Here is a 23,335-nt window from a genome sequence, read left to right as displayed (position 1 = left end):
GCACAGAAGCGAGCACAAGTAAAAGAAACGGACAGGACAAAACTGGACTTACAACTGAAGTTTATTGTGAATACATTACGCAAATCTCTGCCATGCATGCATAGAAAACCAAGAACAGTAACAAAGTTTATAGTCAGCGATCAAAACAAAAAATAAGCCAAGCCACACCCCCTCCCGACAAGGGCCACAACACTTGGATTAACATGATAACTTTAAAAATTGAAGGTCCTTATCAGTGAGAGGGTTGAAGGTTCACTCGCACATATATGCGCACCAAACTTTCTGATGTGAAATGCTTCCCTTATTTCTCTTTCCAGTTTCCTGTGCTCTCTCCCCACAATTGAAACCCTATCAAAAACTGGTCGGCATTTGCGTTTTTCGCAATGCAAGGGCAAGTTGCAGAAACTGGCTGACCAGTATTTGATAATGTTTCGATGTAACAAGACTTTTTGACTATTAATACATAACTACTGCCAAACTGCATTCTTCCATTTCTCATTGTTTGGTTTGTTATTGTTTTTGTTTTGTTTTTGAATGAGTAAAGGCAAGGCGCAGAAGACCAGGACTCGAGATGAAACACAAACGACAGGACTGGCGCCGGTCCTGTCGTTCGTGTTTCATCTCGAGTCCTGGTCTTCTGCGCCTTGCCTTTACTAATTCAAGCATGAACCAACTAGCCCAAGCAAGAGTTTTACTTAATTTTTTTAGCTATTGAGAACATGTCAATGCCTCCTCTTATGCAATGCCTTTGGGCTTTCAGGGTGGAAACAAATGCAATATATGATATGAAATCGACTTTGCGATTTCTTTGATATTCAGTACATTTGGTGAAAGAATCACAGTTGCTGCCCTGATGCAGGCAGCCTTTCCACAGTCACTGCTGGTACGGGGTTTCAAAAGCACTCAGTGCAAGAAGCCTAGGTGATAACAGTGTTCCCACCGGAGCCTCCCGATCATGTTTGCCACTTATGCAGTTTTAATGCCTTCCTAGTGACAGATGGCATAGCAGGATAACGCATTTACGGTATGTAGATTATCCATGTTTAGCATCGCTTCTTCATCACATTCAATATTGGGATATGCAACAAGTTTTCAGTGTCATTCTCGCTCCCAGTGCATTCCTACACCTAGCTGCAAACTTCTGCTGGAAACCTCCACCTAAAGAATAAAATGCGTCATCGTAAAGATGTTTCAAAATGGGGCCTCGTTCTGATCGCCTGCTATTTCAAAACTGCAAGCGCTACCAGAATTTTTTATTCGAGAGCTCGGGGTTATATTTTTATTAGCACCGGGAAATTACTTTTCTGCACTTGCGAGCGAAGTATTTTAGTTGGCCAGAAGCATCAACTTCGACAACTAGTATGGCATGCCACAATTCTGCAAAGGTCTCGGACTTCGTGGTCTCGGTGTTATAACTGCGAGTCAGCCACACCAGCTGTAAAATTTCGTTATCCATGTCGCTTCAGGGAAAAAAAAAATGCAATCTTCGAAAGGTTGAACATCATTGCAAATCACTATCAGCAATCAGCAACATGTAAACAAAGTGTCGATGAACGGTGATCTCCTGATAACGGCGTAGTAACCGCCAGACCTTCGTAACATTGCATGGTGTGGCGCTTTCGGAACTCTGTCCGCATGAATATTGACAGCAACGATAGCAATGCTTGATCGGCCGTTTTTAACATGGTGCAATTTGTTCCAAATCGTTGAAATATTAAAAAGCGCAAGGCGTACCGTGGTTCCATTGGCGCGTGCACCAATGCGACCACGGCACGCCCTGCACCTTGCTGTTTATACTATTGTTACGTAGTAGTGACAGTGAAGAAGGCAGCAAAACTGTGATAAACGAAACTAGCATTTTATTGGGTGAACTTGTGATCTCAAAAGCAGGCTACACCCAAAGAACAACGATAGCGGCGAACATACTTGGCGATCCTCGAAAATCTGATCAGCGGGTCAAGTGCAACGGCTTTTTATACATCAGTCGTCGAATGTTCCAGAGTAATCGCTGGGACCCGCGTGTCTTCCACAAAGTTCTACGCTATTCTTGTCCCACACTCATGCAATCAGATTACAGAAGCTTCGGTGACAGACAGCGGATCGAAAAAACAACATTCCAGAAATTTCCGATACATGCAGGCGCTTCCTGCGCTGTGCGATAACATTTGTTAGGTGGTGAAATGTAGTCGCCCGATAAAGATAAACAAGTACACATGTCACTATATGTGCCTCCTCCCCCGAGTGACCTTCTTAGCAACTTCCGAAATCACATTTTCACTCATCTCAAAGGCCATATCATCGTCACGGTTACACTGGAGTGGAGCATGCATTGTCGTGCCTTCATGCTTTGGTACTTCACGGCTGCCTTCATTCTACTGTGACTGGGTTCAATACGTTTGTTGTAACAGTATGGCAAATTAAAAACAGTTCATTATATTTGGGAGCAGTTTTAATTCGAAGGGTCGGAAAATCGTCAATGCACTAAAATGCGGTCATTATAATCGATGGATCGCTATATCTGGAATTGTATGTGGGTTCGACTCTATATCCATTACTTCGTTAAATCCATTATTGCCTTTTACTGCAGCATATGCCCAATGGTGTCCACCACTCTAAACATGAAAAAAAAAAAGAAAAGGATGGCTCCACGGCTCACCAAATCAATATGCAGTCATGTATGCAATAAAATTTTCATGAAACAACCGCAAGAGGCACCAGCACCATGAGACTGTGTAACACCAGACACAAGAACCTTTATAATAGGCTCCTTTTGTTCAAATGTCATAGTCATTCGGTTCCAATTCCGCCTTATCTCATTAACTTGTCAGTGGCTCTCGCAGAGGGCGGTGCTAGTGAATTTGCCCAAGCCACCTCCCGTGTCTCACGACTTCACCGAATGACCGAAGCATTTGTTTATGTCGGCGGACAAACTGCGCTTTCACTGCAAGCAGTGACGGCTCTTCCTAATTTCTATGGTTTCCAAGACGGCCCTGTAGAGTGGGTGCATACCATAGAGTCTCTTGCTATTTGCTACGTGTGCATAGACGCCAAGAAGAGGTCCATGGCAGAAGAGCATCTCCGACAGGCAGTTTAGGCCTGGAATCTGTTCAAAAGGTGTGTCTATCCAACTTGGTCCAGCTGGACCATGGTGCTGCTCTCTGCTTTCGAGAACCTTCCAAGTGCCTACGGCATTCGGTTTATGCAGGCACGGTCGCCTCGACAAACTCTAGATGAAGAGAGCCGAATACATTTAGGACAAGCTGCGGCTCTCTGGCACCTACAAACTTACCTGGGCTTACCCAGTGGCCAAACAGTATGTCATAGATGCCATCCACGACCCCATACATGCTGTCGTCTTGTTCGTGTATACGTTAGAGACTGCTTGACGCTTTCACCCACAAGGCTTCAGTGCTAAAGGACACAGCTAGACAGCGTCATGATGCCACCACGCAGCCATGTGCTACCTTGCAAGCTCCCCTGCTGCAATATGGTCGCTCCTCCGTTGGTGACACTAGCCACTGCTCTAGCGATGGGTTTCACGCTACAAGACAGCAAATGCAATACCAGAGCAGCATGCTGCCATACGTGCCTACACGGGCCCTGAGCATTCAGCGCTGCCCAGGTGACACACCCCTCCCACTCTCAAGCCCTGGACTCGAGTACCCCTGCGAGGCCTAAGGAGAAACATACAGCCAGCAGGCACCATTGACCTGCGGCTACATACAACTGCTGGTACAAAGTGTCTACACGAGGTCCCCGTCTTCAATTACTTGCCTGCCAACATTATTCCTGGTGCGAACTACATCCTTTTTGACAACATGCAACTGACCATTGAGGGGAATAAAGTTGGGCTCCGCTCCACAACCTACTGTGCACTACCGACTGAGTCACAGAGAGGTGAGCTATTTGGCAGGAAGACCCTTCCAGTGTTCTCGAGCAACATAGCTGCCTTTTTGCTGACAATGATGCACAACTTTTTGGTACCGACTACCTTGAGCACCGTATTCCCATGGACAGTCATTCGCCAGTACGTGTACTGTTAAGGTGCTATGCAGAACGGAAGCGTGCAATTATAAGCGAACAAGTGCATGAAATGGTAGCCGCACGAATTATCAGGCCCTCTCGTAGCCCTTGGGCCGCACCTGTTTACCCGTACGGAAAAATAATGGTACCTTCCAGTTTTGCATCGACTATTGAGAGCTGCACAAGCATACGATACTGAACTCTTACGCACTGCCCTGTGTCAGTGACGCAATCGACACAGTACGAAAGTCTAGATATTTTTGTCTTTCGATCTGCGTGCCAGATATAGGCAAATAAATGTTGTAGAAGAGGACAAGTTCATAACAGCCTTCTGTAGACCTTGAAGAATGTACGGATTTAATTGTATGCCCTTCGAGTTGTGCACAGCTCCAAGCACTTTTCAATGCGCAATGAACACTGTGCTAGCTCCGCTAAAAGATCAAGCGTGCATCTTAGACCTTCCCGATACTCTGGTCATGGGCACAACAGACGAAGAACACATGTGGAACCTAGATGCTGTTCTAGAAAAGCTGTATGACCCTGGCTTCAGACTAAACTGCGAGAAATGTCAATTTGGACCGACTTCTATTTATTACTTGGGCTACAACATTTCTGAGCACAGCATTCAACAGCTCGCTGATAAAGTAGAAGCTGTAGCGAATTATCCGACATCGACATGCGTGAAACAACCCCACTCATTTCTTGGGATCGCTTCATACTTTTAGAGCGCAGCTCTTTGGCACCCATTCCCAAGTTTCGCGTTGCCGTCGTGCCTCGTCGTAACCAAGGTCATCATCTGCGTGCTGCTTCTAGCTGCGCATGCTCCTGCTGCCATCTCTCATGCGCGGCGCAAGTCTTGCTCTCTCGTCCTCCAAAGCTGGATAAGATGTTCTCGCCGCCTATCCTCTCGCCCCCTTACTCCGTGCAGTGACCCTTGCTGCTACTGTCCACTCTGCCCTCGCTGTCCCTTCTCCTGCTGTCACAGCACTACTGCGGTGCCGGCGGCGGGCGCCCCTTGCCGCCTCGCACATGATCCACGGCTCTCCACTCCTCTGTCTCTGCATTGTATGGCTGTACGGCTCTCAGCCGTATCTCTCTCTTCCCTGTTTGCAGGGCATGTTCCTCAGTGGCATTTGTCGCCTCTGGCAGTGCTTGCGCCTGGATGTCCTTCTCCCACCTCCACTCTAGCCTTATACCTCCCCTTACCTGGCACAGTGCCATTGCGGTGGCTCGAAAGACACTTATACCATTTTGTCTCCTTACTTCTACTTCCCACCCCAACCTTGTGCAGCCACATTGAGGCCTGTCTGTGAGTGAATGAGTGTGTGACCTCTATTCAATACTCTTGTTCTCCACCCATTTTGTCATCCCACCTCAGAAGAAACATTACATATTAATTGCTGATCCCCCCCCCCCTCTTGGCAGCAGTGACTCACTATAAGACAAGCCGGCTTGATAGCGGCGTATAGCGGTGTGTGCTGCCTAATCCGAAATGCAGAACCGCCTTCGTTTGGCACTGCGTGTTCTGCACGCGGTTGCCTGTTGTTGAAATAAGGCAGCAGCTGTGCTCAAACATTGTATTACTAAGGAGCATAATCACAGCCAATTTCTTCGAATTTCACGTCAACGGCAGCTCCCCTAACAGACCTCCTTAAGAAAGGAGCAGTTTTAGAATTGGGCCAGTGCCAGAAAAACACACTTCACATGAAGCACCAATGAACATGATATCATGCAATATACTTATGTCATGCCATGCACATTGTGGAATTTTCGAGTAGGCGCCATGAAGGTTTTGCGGCCGGGAGAAAAAGAAGAAAGGAAAGAAAAGAGCCAGAGCCACTGTGCACGAACGAGGTGCAAATACGGTTTGGCATTTGCAGCAGCGATGCTATTTCACTGAAATATCGCAGCAACACAAACTCGATGCAAAAGTTTGGTGTCAACGAACATGGCGGCAACCATCAAAGTGGCGCCTCTCGCCATTTACCAGATTCACTAATACCATTGTTAACTATGTACCACATTGGATTCTGATTGAAGTAACTCTTTTACAAAGCCCCGCTCACCGATAAACATAGATAAAGTTTACCTTTAATACTAAAAAGTGACATCCTCCAAATAAAGAATGTCGTGGAAAGTGCGCATCGCATGTCACAACCCGAAGCAGCTGCGCTACATAATACCACATGCAGTGACACACTAGAATTTACTTGACGTGCAAATTTCATACGTGTTCGGACAAGCACCTTCCTAACCGTTCCCAACTGAAGCAAACATACAAACAACATCCGGTTGTGAGCAAACGGCAAGAGCTTACGTTGCAGCCAGAACGTTATATTAGGGGAGTCTACGTGATTGGTGCACCCATGACCTACTAAGATGTAATGCACTCAGAGAGCATGCCACAATCAGTTGAACACTGGTCTGATTGCATACAATCAATAAGCACGATGACCGCCCTCCATGCTGTGCTACAACAGCTATGCCGGCTCAGGCTTCTTGGCTCTAGGAAGATGGCGGGAACCAGCTTCCCTTTTCTAGAGCCACCTCTACTCCAGAAGACTAATTATATAACCTGCTTGGTCAAGATAGATGCTGTGACTGAAGGCGTCCTCAATGGGTCTTGGAAAATGGCCAACAGTGGGTAACAAGCCAGAAAGTAGTTAGTAGCTGATTTAGCCAGCCAGGCATGCGAGATCCAAGGTCCACTCATGCCTGGCCACTGACCCAGTCTTTGGGTGATGCAAAGCCATAGGCTGCTCCAGCGGATCACTAAGCGAGCAAGAGCCAACCTCATTATGAGGATTCATATGCTCATGAATGTAAAATATTGCATAAGTTCGCTAATAAATAAAAATGTTCCCCAGTCGGATTCGAACACTGTCCCACCAACTTGAAGCCTGATACTCAAGCCATGAGGCCATGAACACATACCTCAACAGGCGGAATAAAACCTCATAAAGAATTTCCTGAATGTGAGCCAGCGTATTGAGATGCTGGCACATGATTTAATATAGGCCCGCAAAATGTCACCTGATACTTTTATTTATTTTATTTTATTTACACAAGTACCTGCAGCACTACAAGGGCATTATTGCAGGGGAGGGCAATTGGAGGAAAATGAACATGTGACAAAAACTTAAAACAGCTAAGCACAGGTGATAAAAGTAACAAAATACGTAACCTCAATGAGTCATCTTGACGGCAAAATGGTCTTCAGTGAACTGCGGTGCAAAATTACAACACAGAAATGGAAAGGGCACACTATTGCATGAAGCGCAATGCCAGCCAAATGAAATAAAGTAAACGGGATGATATTATACTACGGCAGACTGCGTGACAACAAAGACAGAAACTCTGAACATGTTTTACATTCACCAATGCTCTTGGGAACCCTATTCCAGTGTGCAGAAGCATGCGAAAAAAATGAATTACGGTAGACATCAGTACGACAGCACATTTCAAGAACTTTCAGCTCGTGTTCACATCGTTTAGAGATGAAGTGGGGAGGGAAAATGTACAAGTTCTTATTTATTCTTGTGAGATCAGAGTAAATTCGGAAAAAACTTCTAATTTTGTAGTTAATCGGCGGTGTGCTAGTGTTTTCCAACCAAGGTCCTCTTTAACCAATGTAATACTGCTGCAGAAGTTATAGTTACCAGAAACAAATCTTGCAGCGCAGTTTTGGATGCATTCAAGCTTTTCTTTAAGTTTAGAGCTTTGAGGGTCCCATACCTGGCAAGCGTATTCGAGTACCAGATGGACATTTATGTAAAGCAGTTCTTTTACTTTCTGGGGGGCTTTATAAAAATTACGTCAACAAGGTTTAGCATACGAGATGATTTTAAGATTAAGTATTCAATATGTCTGTTCCATGCTAAATTTTCTGAAAAATAGACCCCGAGGTATTTGTAGTGTTGGACCTTTTCAAGAAGTAGTCCGTCCAATTTATACACTGATCTCACAGGAAAGTGTTTACGGGTGAATGACACAAGTTGACATTTAGCACTGTTCAAAGACATGCCCCACTTAATGTACCAAGCATGAATTTTGGTTAGATCATTCTGCAAACTAATGACTTCAAAATCATTTTCTACATTCCTGTATATTGCACAATCATCAGCATATAATCTCACTTTGCATTCTAGATTGTGGACAATGTCATTAATGAAGACTAAAAATAACAAAGGCCCCCAAAACAGACCCTTGAGTCACGCCAGAGGTTATGGTGACAGGTGCTGATTTAGTGTTGTTTATTAAAACATGCTGTGTTCGCCCAGATAAGTAATTTCTAATCCAATCTACTATTGCACGGTGTACACCGAGACAAGACAATTTATGTAAAAGCAATACATGAGAAAAGATGTGAAAAGGTTTCCGGAAATCCAAAAATATGCAGTCTACCTGAAATCCAAGGTTAAAAGAGTATAAGAGATCATGGGAGAACTCTACCAGTTGAGTCGTACGTGACAAGCCAGGCCTGAATCGATGTTGAACATTCGAAAAGAAATTATTGCTTTGTAGGTGCTTCATCACAGCGCTGTATATAATGCGTTCTATTGCTTTGCAACATACACATGTTAGAGAAATAGGCCTGTAGTTTTCTAGTACACTTTTGGGATCATTTTTATGAATAGGAACGACGTGGCTACCTTCCACTCTGCAGGTAATGAAATGGTGTTTAATGATTTATTAAACAGAGCTACTAAAAAATGTGCAATTTCTTGTGAGCAGGATTTTAATACCTGCGACGGAATGCCATCAGGACTGCCAGCCGATTTGTTGTTCAGATTGAAAATAAGCTTGAGAACAAATAAGCTTGTTATATGTGACAGTGACCATAGGCATATTCTTGTAGACTATTTCTAGTATTTCAGGCAGTTCACCAGTGTATGTCTCAGAAACAACACTTTTGAAATAGGAATTCAGACAGCGAGCTTTGTCATAATCATCAAGCACTGTTTTCTCGCCAATTGATAAACTAGGGACAGTGGTGTCTACCATTTATTTTAACAAATTTCCAAAATTCTTTAGGATTATCCCTCAACTTTGCGTCAAGCGATGAAATATAAGTTTGTTTATTTACCTTTATTTCTTGCTTAATTTTATAGTTTGTGGGGATGCGCGTCTCTCACGCGTCCCCTAATACGTTGTTTTCCCACATAGCTCCCGTCTCCTGTAATACGGCTTCGCCGCGTGGCCTGGAGCCTGCGGCAGTCGGTGTGGTTGAAGCGCAGTATGAGAGATGGCGCGAGTGTTGCGCTGCTAACCCTGCCTCACGGCGGGGTTACTTGGGCGCGGAAAGGAGAAGGCGCTTCCTCTTTGGCTGCGGGTCGGCGAGTGGCGTGGACGTTCCGCGTGCCCGGATCGATGCTTTTGCGAGACCGTCTCGTGAGGCCTCGTTCGAACGCGCCACCCACCGTTCACGTGACCATACACGCGGACAACTAGGAGTTGGTGCCCAGCATGGGGCGAACATATTCGCTCGCTATCCGGTCGCGGTGAGTCGGACTTTCGCGATTTGTCGCACGCCCATCGGCATGTTTTGTGGATAGCAACTCGGCTAGCAGGCATTGATCTATATGAAAGGTGCAATGTACAAGGTGCCCTTGCGATTGTTTGCACTACTGTGTTGTCGTTCCTTTGTCCCAAGAGCACGGGTGAGAATCCCACATCTGGCTGCCGAACGTGAGGCTCTTGGGGCATCGGACGATAGTTTTAAGTTTTGCTTCGTTCTAGACCTTTGTTTGAACCGAAGCGTAGGGCTAGCATGGATTTTGATCGCTAGCGTTGGCGGCATGCTTTCTTGAGCGAGGCGACAGTAGCTGTAGTGTGTTTGAACTTGTCAACATGCTAAGCCTTTTCGCAAGTGTTTTTTTAAATGAAATTCGTCGGTACGAGAGCCATGTAGTCTGCATCCTGGGAGAGCGAGGCTTAGTGCCCGCGGAGCATTGGCAAGCCTGAAGCGAGTGGTATGGAAGCCTCGTGGATGGTCAGAATTTTTTATGTAAATAGATTCTTCTATCTCGTTAACTCTGATGTGTCATCTCAGCCCGCTGTAGGTGCTTCGATCGACCCGCGGGGGTGGCGTCCTTCAGATAACAGGCGAAGATGACAGCGCTAACCGACCATGAACTTCCTTCGGAGAATTGGAGACTACGGCAACGTTAATCCAACGTGTGCCTCCTTCGGAGAATCGGCGACGGCAGCAGGGCTGGCCACGTTTGGATACATACAAAACAGGCAGAAGACAGGCATACAAGATGGAGCTCGTGTGCACGACTATCGGCGATCGTTGTCTTCATCAGTCCTCTCATCATCGTTCGCTCTTGCGGCACCTCGTAGCAATATTATTGTATTCAGTGCCGTACTTAACACACCAATTGCATTTCTCCAGTTCCGTTTGTTTGTATGTGTGCTCTCTGTTCAAGCTTATGGCCTGGAATTCAGGCTAGCAGTAGTTTATGCATAAATAAATATTGTGCCTCGTGACAATTGCCCCTTCTCACTCTTGGTATGCTTCACCACAATCATTCGCGTACGGTTCACCTTGTAACAATATTGTATTGAGGCGAAGCTGACTTTCAGGAACCGACATTTCGAATTATTGGACATGTCCAAACAATCGGGTGTCCGTAAAATCAGTGCTGGCAGACTACGTACGTTTTCCCTTTTATAAGAGTAGAGCAGACTGTAAATGTGAATTCATTGGTATTAAAGTCATTAACAGCTGGCAACATTCTTAATGTGCAATCAGAGCAGACGACCTATCATATGGCAATAGCTGGTTTTCTTGAACAAAATTCATTCCTATTTTGTTATATTTTCTAATATTCGATATTTGGCCATTTTGATTCCTGATTCAAATAGATACTCAATTCAAAAGCTACCATTTGGCATTTGCTCACTGTACTGACTGTAGTGACTGTTGCGACTTATAGTGTGTACTCCCATCTTTCTACGCTTAAAGGGCCCCTCTCACCATGCCACATGGCAAATTTCGGTTATAGGTCGGAAGTTGTTACGTGCCCTCTAGGGAGCGTTATGCCGCAAGACAAATCAGTTCATTCACAGCCAATACAGAAATGTTTCAGTGCCCCGAACACATGATGAGAGCACTGCTTGCCCCATCTAGCCTCCAAAAGCGCAATTTTATCCCTGAATTCTCCCATACCAGAGTTCAAGGATCGTGTGATGCATATGTCACAGGCCCCACCCTCATTTTTTTTCCCTTCCCTTTTATTGCTGCGTGGTGCACTTCTGCTGACGGTTGTACGTGCAAGCTGTTGCGTTTGTCTCGTTTTGCGCACAGTGCATGATATTGCGCGCTGTGCATGAGCAAACCTGACTAGTGGTATAAATGAGTGCTACATAACTACTGAGACGGACACAAGCGGATCACAGAGCATGATCACACGTTGGAACACAATAGAAAATGACATAGTTTCATTGTCTGCATGCGCAACTGCACGAAGTGGGAACAAGCAGAAGCAACAGAAGTATATCTCTCTTGCTGCGGTGCGAAGTAAAACAAATACACGCAGACATTCGGTTTGCGTTTTGTTACTTCTCTAAACTTTAATTCATCTAGTGAAGCAACAGATTACACAAATAACAGGTGTTGCCTTGAATATTATCGAAATCACTGCCACTATGAGTGACGTCACAGTACTGGCATGAATGTAGGTGCACTTGTACGATATGCATCGCCTCTTTGACTTGGGATGGCGGCCGTGAGGAGAAGGATAAACAGCGTTTGGTTGGAGATTTCAGCTCTTTCCGCGATACATGGCGATGTAATACTTAGCAGACACAATCGTTAGCACACATTGTATGCACGGCACTTGTCAGCTCAAAATGGCCAGACCTGGTGAGGAGCCCTTTAATGAGAGAGCAGAGGTAAGTTATGCCACACTGCTAGATTACAGTGTCATCAGCAAAGTGTTGTTTTTGCAACCAAACCGTGACAACAGAGCAGTGCTGGAGGCCACACACGTTTTTTGAGCATTCACCATGCTCGTCAACCTCACGTATAGAAAACCATGCTGTGCGAGGTTGAGACTTCAATTCACGACCGAAGTGGCTTCATCCCGCCGAAGGTGCAAAACGCTTGTGCACTTAGATATCGGTGCACATTATAGGTCAAGCACAACAAAATTTTGGATCCTGTAATAAGCCTAGCTTCAGATGCAAAGTTTTGCATTTAAAGTACGAGTGAATGTGTCTCAAAAAGCTTGCAAAAATAGGCAGTTTTGATACAGCAACTGAAAGAAACACTGCCTTTACCATGCCAGAAATGAATAACACAGAACCCTGAACAATGAGAACCAGCGCAGTGCCTCAGCATGACCTCCCAAGTAAGGCAATGCCTGTGGCATCCTGAAAACCCTTAGGGCCATGGTCTGTGATATCCGAGAACCACCAGGTGCACCTAAGCAACTACTAGACCTGCAGTTTTGCCAAGATTGATTTAGTAGTACACTTGAACCACAATATAACGAGACATGCTAGAAATAATGGATATAATGAAGTAAATGCAATTCCCCTTGAAATTCCCATAGAGATCCGTGTACTTAAAAACTCAATTTTAACGAAGTAGCATTGTTCTGCCAAAGGATATAACTAACGAACTAGATCCGTCTCTGAAACCAAAAATACCAACGGTTGTGCACTGAGCATATCATTTTTGGCCAGGTTCCCCCTTTGTTCAGCACAACAGCTCGAAATTCCAGCGTCAAATTGCAGGCCATTGAGCAACACTGGTCTTTCTCACTACTGTGCATAGCCGTGCACAAGCACCACTTCTTATATTATTGCACGTCTCTCTCTCGCTGAGGCAAGTAGCTGGTGAAGCTAGGCGTACACTCCCTAATCTCAGAGGCCATGCCTAGCTGCGCTGCAGCACCTATCAATGATGCTTGCATGCTAAAAACAAGTGCCTCCCCTTCTCTCTACAGTGCACCACGCTGAGCTGACACAGCCAGGTGTGGCCTCCGAGAATGGGCGAGAGCGGCACGCGCCAACCAAGCAGGTACGCTCACACAGCGGACACGCGGGGCTGCGAGAAAGCGGCCAATGAGATAGTTGCCCTTGCAAGGGCCAAATGTGCTGGCATGTACATCCGCGTTTCTGGTGCTGTGCCAAGCTCTGTCAGCCACACACTTGGAAAATATCTGTCAGTCATGGAGGTCGCCCGAGAATACTGCCCCAGCTGCGTACGTAGTTGGCGCACCATGTTGTGTTCCACGTGCTGCTCAAACACAGTGCACTTCATTCTCATTACGGCGTGCTAGCTGTTCCCTTCATCCGCATCGCTGTTATGCCAGTTTGACGACAACATAAGTGAGCCAAGTAGAAAGTGGAAGCAAAAGGCCATCATCTTGGAACATAAGGACACCGTCATAACAGTTGTTGCATTAGGTGCTAAAAAGTCGTGTGTTGCATGCAATCTTTTGCTGTTGTTTTATGAAGTTTTTATTGCATACCTGACCGAATTGCAGTTCGGCCGGTTGCAGAGCCATAGCCTTCTTTGCATGTTCAAAGTTGTGCATACCACTGGGCATATACTAAGTGGCGTAGCAAAAAGGGGGGGGGGGGGGGGGCGAGGGGCCGTGGGCCCTAGGTGCAAAGGCTAGTGGGGGGTGTCATATACGTCTGAAGACACCCGGAAATTGTTGATATTCTCGCCTTCCTCGACTACACCCGTGGGGGGGGGGGGGGGTAACAGAAGACCTATAGGCACCAAGTGCCAGACGACCTAGCTATGCCACTGCATATACTGCAGTAAAGTGCAATACAGTAAAATCCCGGTGATAAGAATTTCACGGGGTTGCATGAAATATTCGTATCACCCAAAATTATCATCAAAACACAAACAAAATCAAGAAATCAAGAAAAGATTCCCAATATCCACCTGTGTTTTTTTTTTTTCCTTGCCAAATTCGTCAACCATTGCCTTCTGGCAGGCATAGAAGTGTGCGCACGTGACCTCACGAATGTTTTCCCACACCACTGAATGCCTCGAGTGCAAGGAGAGTTTCGGCAGTCGTGGGCTACTCCCACAGTCGTCTTTGCTGCAGTGGTCCTCATCTCTTTTCTTGCTGATGTCTTCCCCCACGGTACGCAAGCCACAAGTTACCAGATGCTAATCGTCGGCAGTGACAAAATCATCCTCGGAGCCAGTGAGCTCACTCCATCTTCAATTCCAACTGCTGGCTCTTGCGTGTGGTCTTCAGATGCCTTTGCAAAACTGTATTCTGCAAAAGAGTTAGCGATCGTAGTTGGCGAAATGGGATCATAACTCATTGCGACCAAGTGTATCGCATGTGATGTTCAGCTAGAAATCTTTCTGCTCCAACTTCGCTAGCAGACGAAGCACCAAAAGGTTTTTAAAATTACACTTGGCATTTCGAATTATGCCTGCATTTAGCGGTTGCAAGTGGCTCATCGCATTTGAAGGCAAGAAAACGAATTTGATGTTTTGGAGGGTGGCATCTTTCAAGTAGGGTGAAGCACTGATCCAAGATCAAACAGATTTTTCTGTTCTGGCTGCCCATTTTGCAGTCAGGTAAGTCAAAAACTCTGTGAACAAGGCGGATGTCATCCAAGCTTTGTGCTTGGCCTTGTAAATGCAAAGCAAACAGACAGCCATTTGAAGGAGCTAGGATTCTGGTAGCAGCCAATAATTGTCAGCTGTACCTTTTCTAAATCGTCAGAATTGCAGCAAAACAAAACTGTAATCTGATGCGTACTCTCCGACCGCCTTGGCACGCCTCACCTTCAACACGTAGGCTCTTGCCAGGATGAAAGTTATAGAAGAGAGCAGCTTCATTCCCAACGAACACATCACGTTGCTTGAATCCAGCGATGGGGAAAGTTCCAGGCGTTCATGATGGCCTTGTCCACTTTTTTCCATTCCCCATTCACATACTTGCCGACGAGTCCATGTCTCACCTTAAAGGGACACTAAAGGTGAATATTAAGTCACCGTGGACTGTTGAAATACCATCTCAGAAACCTCGAAACGCTTGTTTCATGCGAAGAAGATACTTATTTTAATAGAAAATGTGTTCTGAAGCATCCGCGTACCTGTAACGCAGTTCAAATCGCCCACCCTCTGATCGAGGAGTGGTGACGTCATGGTCTCATAGTGACGTTGCGCCGCCGGTGAGTAAAACGGCACTCGCAGACGGCGCTACGGCTTTTCTGCGCAACACGCAAAGGGCGGCCAGAAACAGAGCCAAGACAGAGCTGACAGCAGCGTGAAAACGGAAGGGAAAGCACGCAACGATAAGCTGGTTCTTTATTTTATGACACCAACTTTGACATTCATTGCAATGAATGACCTCGACAACGACACATTGGCTCGTGATGTAGCCCTCGACTTCAGCGATTTAGGCCCTGATGAACGCGACCTGCTGCTGAGGGCTTGCGCTGCCGGCGTCGTTGCATACTACTACGATGGCAACTTATGTCATGGCTGTACATATTCGCACATTTGTAGCTTTTCCTTCGTGAAAACCAAATGCCGCACTCACCGCCTCGTCTTTGACCTGTAGTTGTTCTTGTGCTTCGGAGAATGCAGGCAAGACCGATGGAACAGCGCTACGGGAAAGCATTGCTTTGAAAGGCACTCCACACGACTTCAGTAAGTCGGCGTTGAATTCGTAATCCTTTGGACGAAAGTGAAGCGAGCAAACTATGCGATTTTTCGGCTCTTTGCCAATGCGCTGTGGCACTTAACCACTTTGATCGGAGAGGTTCACTCGTTGGGACACAGTGATAAGTAACGTTGGATTCATCGCAGCAACTGCCCTTGGCCAAGTTCCGCAGACCATTAGCACATCCCACGACATATCACATGGATGTGGCATTCTCGCTGCTTGTTCCAAATGCAAGTTTCGCGAGCCAGCAGAACCAGTGCAGCACGATGCAATAACGAAACAACTGAAACTCCAAAGCGCGCGTGGCGCAAAGTTGGGCGCGCAGAGTCGAGCGAAAATGAAACCTTTCGACTACCCATACTACTGAAGGGTAACGTGAAAATGTTTTTTCTTAGAATTGAACAGAAAGAGACAAGTAGCATTTTCTTCCATCTTATAACCTAATGAAATGATCTTTTTAATATGAGTAGTTGAGTACTAGTGACATAAATATGATGAGGAGTGCCTTCGTCATTGGGCTAGTACTGGAATGTCGCTGGGGGGTCTCAAATTGTGTCATGCATTGGCCTCAATTTCTCGGTTAATAAAGCTCTGTTCGCGATTATATTGCCGCCTTAGACGTTCTACAGCATTGCTTTATCACTTTAACTTGACTTCATAGTAACCTTTAGTGTCTCTTTAAACCAGTGGACCCAACTACCGGAGGCTTAGAAATTACTCACGTCAAGCGAGAGTGCAGCACAGCACCTTGCCGCCGACGTTCACTCCCGCCGCCATCAACTCTTTGAACCACATTAACAAAACTTTCTCAAAGTGCACGTGGTGTGCAGTCTTTGCTTCTTTAGCGTTGATGCTGAGTCAATGCATATTTTTCAATATCTGGTCACACCGACCGACAATGATGCACAATGTGGATGGTGCTAAACCTAACTCCTTGGCAAGGTCAGTTCATTTTCGTTTTGGATCTTTGTCCCCCTTATGCAGGATTTAAAACTTTTCCTTAAATGACAGAGGCTTTCACTTTTGCGACATGCTGGCAATGAACAGATCAAACTCCCAAGACGAGCAAATCACAGCAAACGGTGTGAAAGTGCATGAAATTAGCTCTACTGAAGGCTAGCCAGGCGAATGGTGCGTATAAAAAGAAAGAAAAAAAAAGAAAAAGAGAAAAGAAGAAGAAACTGAGGACCAGCTCAACACGGCTTGGGGGAAAACGCATGTTTGCCCCACCCCCCAAAGAACAAACTGGCGGGCTGTCGAAGGCTGGCTGGCATGCTCTCACAGGCTCCCTACCTCCCTCCCCTTATACGTGCAGAGCATGGTCTGTTCTGCTCAACAGGAGGAACCAATGAAAGACTGCGCAGCTGCGTGACGTAGCAGGATGCTTGGAGACTACGGGTCCCGCCCAGACCCTGCTGTGCTGGCTCGTCTGCACCAGTCCCTTCTTTCCACCTCATTACAATGAAGTTGAATGGGAAGCCGAAATTACTTTGTTATATCCACTACTTCATTATACTGACTACACAGTGAATCCTCGGTGATACGATCATGACTGGTGCAAATTTTGATGTGATACGAATTCGTAACATTCTCCAGCCAAAATGCATTGCTTACAATACGCGAAACATTGGCTGTTCCGAAAGTGATGCCACGTCGCTCCGAATCTTATGAGCACATGAACAACGGCAGCAGTGGCGCTGCGCCAGTCGCTCTGCTTGCTCGGCCGCCGCAGCGCCACTGCTGCTCATGCAGCACAGCAACACATTCGCATCGTTTCTGCTTTGTGCCAACCTCGTGGCGCAGCCGAGCGATCTATCGCAACAGCCGATGTTTTTCGTATTGTAAGCAATGAATTTTGGCTGGGGAATGTTACGAATTCGTATCACACCGAAATTCGCACCAGCCATGATCCTATCACCGGGGTTTACTGTAGTAAGTATAATGAAGCAGTAGATATAACAAAGTAATTTTGGCTTCTCATTCAACTTAATTGTAGTAAGGTTCGAGTGTACCATATTTACTCCCATAATGATTGCACTTGTCCGTCAAAAAAATTTACGTAAATTCAGGGGTGCGATCATTATGCGGGGTAAATTTTCCATGAAAGGAAACAAATTTTTTTTCATCCTGTGTTTGCTGCGGGATGACAACAGGTGAACAAACATGTGGCTACCGCTGTAACAGTTCGGGACACCAAAACAAAAATGGCGCCTGGCAGAGCAAGCCAAACGCGCCAAATGCAATTTCTTTTCTTTTTGTGTGTACATTACACGCATTAAAACAGTTTATTCCACATCAGTAATGAATAATATCGTAAATATCGGAAAGTCTGCGGCAATAACGTTGCCATGTCTACTTTGAGGGGCAGGAACAGAGATGGGCGCACTCAGCTGGAAGTGACATACAAACCCATGGCGGGCAAGCTGCGAAAACTACGGCATTTGTCTTCACTAGAATCCTAACACCGCATGTTTCCCCTTAGGGTGAGTGAATATCTCAGCTGTGTTACAAGCGCTGGCGTATGATTAGAGTACACTTCTTACGTATCAATGTAAACGTGGCTACTATCGTTGCCACTCGCGATATGTTGCATGCCCACGAATGCAGACGAGAGGAATCGAAAGGCGCCTTTTTTGTTGTCGTAGACCACAACCATTATAAAGCCAACAAATAATAAAGCCGAAGCACGTTTGGTTGTATTTTTTTTCGTGTATGTGCGGAAAGTGATGAAAGGAATGAAATGGGGCATCTGCTTAGGAATCTGTTTGGTGCGTGCAGACCGCTTGGTATGTCTTGAAGAGTCGTTCGCATAGCATTCGACAGATGGTAAACGCTATCATCATTAGCTAGACTTGGCACACAACATATCACTGTGGCAACTTTGAGATGCAATCGTTTGATGACAAAATTTAGGGGTGCGATCATCACGTGAGTGCAATCATTATGGTAGTAAATACGGTAATATACCACTAGAGCAGAAAGCCGAACACCATATATCTAATCTGAAGGTTGCAAGTTCGAATCCTCGTCCAGTCTACTACATTTCTCAGGCTTGGAGAGGCGCCTGAAAAAATGGCAAGAGATAGTGGAGCTATACTAATCCAGATGCAACCATATTAGGACTGCCCACTAAGCTTCGAAAGAGACAATCCTTCAACAGAACAGGAAGTGGCCTCCCTGGTGCAGTATTCGGCCACTACCTCCCCCTCATGACTTTTACAATTAATCCGTGGGCCTTAGTCCACGGCCTTAGTCCATGAATTAATCACAACCAAGGTGGTGATCAGACCTGTAACGCAGCAAACGGTGCTAAGAATCTCTGGATCCAGACAGGCCGCCACTAGAAACTGAACCTGGCAACTCGCGAACCCTCTCAATTGAGGTTAGCTCAGCAGGGCTCTTTGAAGAACTATCAGGCATTGCTGGGATATTATTGGCCTTAGTAAGGTTAGCAGAACTCGTAATGCTTATACAGTGCTGCATGATGGCCACGCAGGCAAGAGAGAATACAGAGTAGGATTTCTAATCCATAAGGACATAGCGGGCAACATTAATTCTACAGCATTAATGAGATGGTAGCAGTTGCCGTAATAAAGCCAAACAGAATATATAGATTAAAGGTAGTACAAACCTACTCTCCAACCTCTAGTCATGATGATGAAGAAACAACAGGCACAAACTCAGTATACTGCGGTCATGGGCGACTTCAATGCAAAAGCGGGGAAAAACTAGGCTGGAGAACAAACAACTGGCAACTACAGCATCGGTTTGAAATGGAGCATGACACGGTCACCCAACATTTTGTGGTTTTCCACGAGAAATTGCAGTGAGGGAAGGAAGGAAAACAAGAGGTGTAAGGCAGAGAGGTTAGCCAGCTTAAGTGTCTGGTTGGCTACTCTGCACAGAGGGATGGGGTAAGGGGCAGGAAAGATAAGAAAACAAGAGAAGATTAAAAAGAAAAAAAGAGCATCAGTCTACAGATTCTATAGCTTTTCAATAAGTCCCGTTTCCTTTAAAAATCACACTAGCGCTCTTAAAGCAGTTCGTGCCGACGTCAGCTAGGACCAGGGATCAAGAATTCCAGATTTTAAAAGGGGACGAATGCTGTCGAGCGTGGTGCTGAAGACTTGTCTTTGTGCATTGAAACAATGGAGGGCCGGCTCTAAGCCCTGCTCTCCGGCGCCCACCGCCATATTCCCAAGCCATGTGCAACTTCATGTGCTGCATGCAACCGAGCCATCGTCTGCTACAAAATCAGCCACCACACCACATGAGGTCAGAGAATAGCTGCCGTTTGTTGACGCATTTGCTTTCTACAATGCCAACTTCACATGGTGAAGCAAGCGACAAATCTTTGAGCAGCAGAAGCAGGGATGACACTATGCATGTTGACTTTGACCTCATCGCCACCAGCTCAGTGACGAAACATGGCCTCGGAAATATGCACGTTGGCTTTGTCCAAAGTTGGCGCGTGCATACCTTGGAGGCCATGGACAAAGATGGCGTAGTAAACGTGGTCAACATAAGATGGCAACACTAGTGCTGCACGAAATGCTGCCAATGCCTTTCCGCACTGTTGTTATTCCATGTGTGAAGTATTGCTTAGCCAACTATTCATGGAAGACGAAGTCTGGGGCTACTTTGTACAATGCAAATTGTTACGCGCATAGATTGTTATAGCTGGCATGCATGCATGTCTCTCGGATCCATACTCAACAAAACTACGATTTTGTTAAGCTGCCTCGCATTCCCACCAGTTCTTTTTTTTTCCCTCTGTAGTTGCGTGCAGCACATGTAAACAAATGTATGGGCATATGTGTTCGTGGCGCAAGGATTTAGCGCGATGTACGCTTTGGCTGAACGTTTAATTGAACTTACTTTATTGCACTAGATAGCGGCAAAAAAATAGCAAGGCTAACATTTGCCCAGGGCACTGCCTGCTGGGTGGGTCAGTCCACGAACATGGTCGGCATCGCGTCTGGCCACAGCCTCAGCTTTTTCACGAGTATCCCATACTCGGCGAGCACGCGCAAATTGTTGTTGAAGCTGTCTGGCATGAAGTGTTCCGAGAACAAAACAAAAGCGTCAGATGAGCACCAGTCCTTCCTGCCCCCATTCATCTCCCAAGCCTTGACAGGCTTCTTGGAGCTCCTAACGTATGATACAGAGCACGCCTGGCTCCGTTCACTCTAGCACCCCGCAGCGCTACATGGGCGCCCCGGTGGCATTCTTTCAGCCGCTGCAAGTTGAACAATTCCAATGGCAAGCTGAGCAAAGCAGAAGTTACCCACACGCGCGCACAGCTGAAACACTGATTCTTCGTCGGAACATACATGCTCGCTTGGCAAGCATGCAGCTTGTGAGTGTGCCAGTGTTGCTCGACTGCTATGCAGTTCGAGTGTAATATAAGAAATTCTATTACAAATTACATGCTGGCTCAAATAAGATAAAATTTTACCAACATGCTCTTGGACTCACAAGGATTACCTCACAAAATACAGATTATGATCGAAAATTGGGTGTCGTGCCCACTTTAAGAACCTTAGAGGAGAGACATTGGTAGAATTGGCAGAAAGGAATTGACTCAAAATAATGAATACCTTCTTCAGGAAGCACAGTAACAAGAAGTGGACCTGGAAATGCCCTAATGGAGAAAAAAGAAATGAAATAGATTTCATACCCTCTGCCAATCACAGCATAGAGCAGGATGTAGAACTGTTACGTAGGGCAAAGGGCAGAAACTATAGAATAGTGAGATATAGGTCTGCTTTCAATTTGAAGAAAGAAGGAGAAAAATTGGTCAAGAAGAAACAGGCCAACCTCGACACAGTGAAGGCAAAAGCAGACGAAGTGAAGCTGATGCTCGCTAACAAATACGCAGCTTTAGCACAGGAAGATTAAAATAATGTGGGAGGTAAGGTACCGAGCAGCCAGCAGGTAAGCGCTCTCAAGTAACAAAGAACCTAGGACCTAATAAATAACAAAAAAACATGAAAGTTTGTAACTCAAGAGATCAGAGAGAAATCCTTGAAGTTCAAAAGCTGATAAACAAGACGAAAGTTAACCATATTCAAATATAACATCACATGAATCAGTAAGAAGAAAACTTGGCATGGGACAGGGCAAGATGTATGCAGATGTATGCTTATAAGCAAATGTCAAATGTCATTTCGACAATATAGTAAAAGCATCTGGTCGTAATACCTATGATGGTGGGAAACATGTCTATACACACTTAAAAAAAAAAAAAATCACCATGTATATTTTGTTCTCTGTTTAAGAGCACAATAACATGAATGTTTTCCTTGCAATGTAAAATATTTGTTTTGTTTTTTATTTCTTTTACATGATCTCAGAATGTGCATTCTTTTTTTATTGCTTCAATGGCCTGCTTTATGAGCTTGTTTAAAAATAGGTTTTTGCATCAGTACATGACTGTCAAACATGTTAAACTCACTGTATTTGCATGTTCTATGTTATTATCTCTCAAGGTCTCTTTTCTTTAATTTTTATTATTTGCCCCGCTGAGCGGTGTGTCACCAGGTGGGAAGGGTCCTTGATGCTCTGCAAGGCACTATTTGCCTTTTTGTCGAATACCTTGACAATTATGTTTCTGTTGTCTAAACTTGAACTAAGAAGAATTCTATACTGACCTATACCGAGAGCAGCCACAAAACCTTCATTGGTAGTTATGGAACAGAATACAAAGGCTCATTCTATAACTAACGAAGTTAGAAGGGCCTTGCAAGGCATGTGGCAGGAAAAAGCAGCACTGAACTTAATAAAAGATGGACGGGATATTATACCTGAAAAGCTTGCGGCCCGCTTTTCGTACGCACTGTCTCACGACTTCAAGCATACCCAAGAGCTGGAAGGATGCCAACATTACACTATTCCATAAGAAGGAAGACGTTAAAGAAATGAAGAATTACAGGCCTATTAACTTGCTTTCAGTATCGTAGAAAGTATTCACGAAGATAATCTCCAATAAAATAAGAGCAATGCTTTACTTTCCAAGAGAACAGGCTGGCTTCAGGAAGATACTTTCTACAGTGGATCACATTCATGCCATCAATCAGGTAAATGAGAAATCTACAAAGTACAATCAATGGCTTTCATAGATTATGAAAAGGCATTTGATTCAGTGGAGGTACCAGCACTCATGGTGGCATTGCACAATGAAGGGCTACAGGAGGCATATGTGAATTTTGTTTTATTTTATTTATTACATCACACATCATTAATACAGGAAAAGGCCCCAGAGTTACAAAAACTGTCAGGGGGACCTCCTATTAGTAATTTAACACTATGGTAATTAATACATTATGGCAACATAGCAGTGACAGACATCAGATTACACGAAGTTAGTGCAGTAGATAATTAAATACAAGAAAGGCGCTTACAATAATTGAAGTTCAAATCAAGCAAGCAAATGACTCGCTGCGGTTGCTCAGTGGCTGTGGTGTTTGCCTGCTGAGCACGAGGCCGCGTGATTGAATCCCTTCCACGGCTGCCGCATTTCGATGGGGACAAAATATGAAAACACCCGTGTAACTTAGATTTAGGCACATGTTAAAGAACCCCAGTTGGTCGAAATGTTACGGAGTCCCCGACTACGGCGCGCCTCATAATCAGAAAGCGGTTTCTGC

At 45.3% G+C, this 23,335-nt stretch overlaps 1 protein-coding gene across 8 annotated transcripts in view; it reads right to left on the bottom strand.

Moving 5' to 3' along the window:
• faf (ubiquitin carboxyl-terminal hydrolase-like faf) overlaps positions 1–23,335 on the bottom strand; it is a 607,534-nt gene that overhangs the window by 219,896 nt on the left and 364,303 nt on the right. The gene's annotated exons all lie outside the window — the stretch shown is intronic.

Source organism: Dermacentor andersoni, chromosome 2 (genome assembly GCF_023375885.2).
Source record: "Dermacentor andersoni chromosome 2, qqDerAnde1_hic_scaffold, whole genome shotgun sequence".
Classification (NCBI taxonomy): domain Eukaryota; kingdom Metazoa; phylum Arthropoda; class Arachnida; order Ixodida; family Ixodidae; genus Dermacentor; species Dermacentor andersoni.
This window is presented reverse-complemented; position numbering and strand designations above follow the sequence as displayed.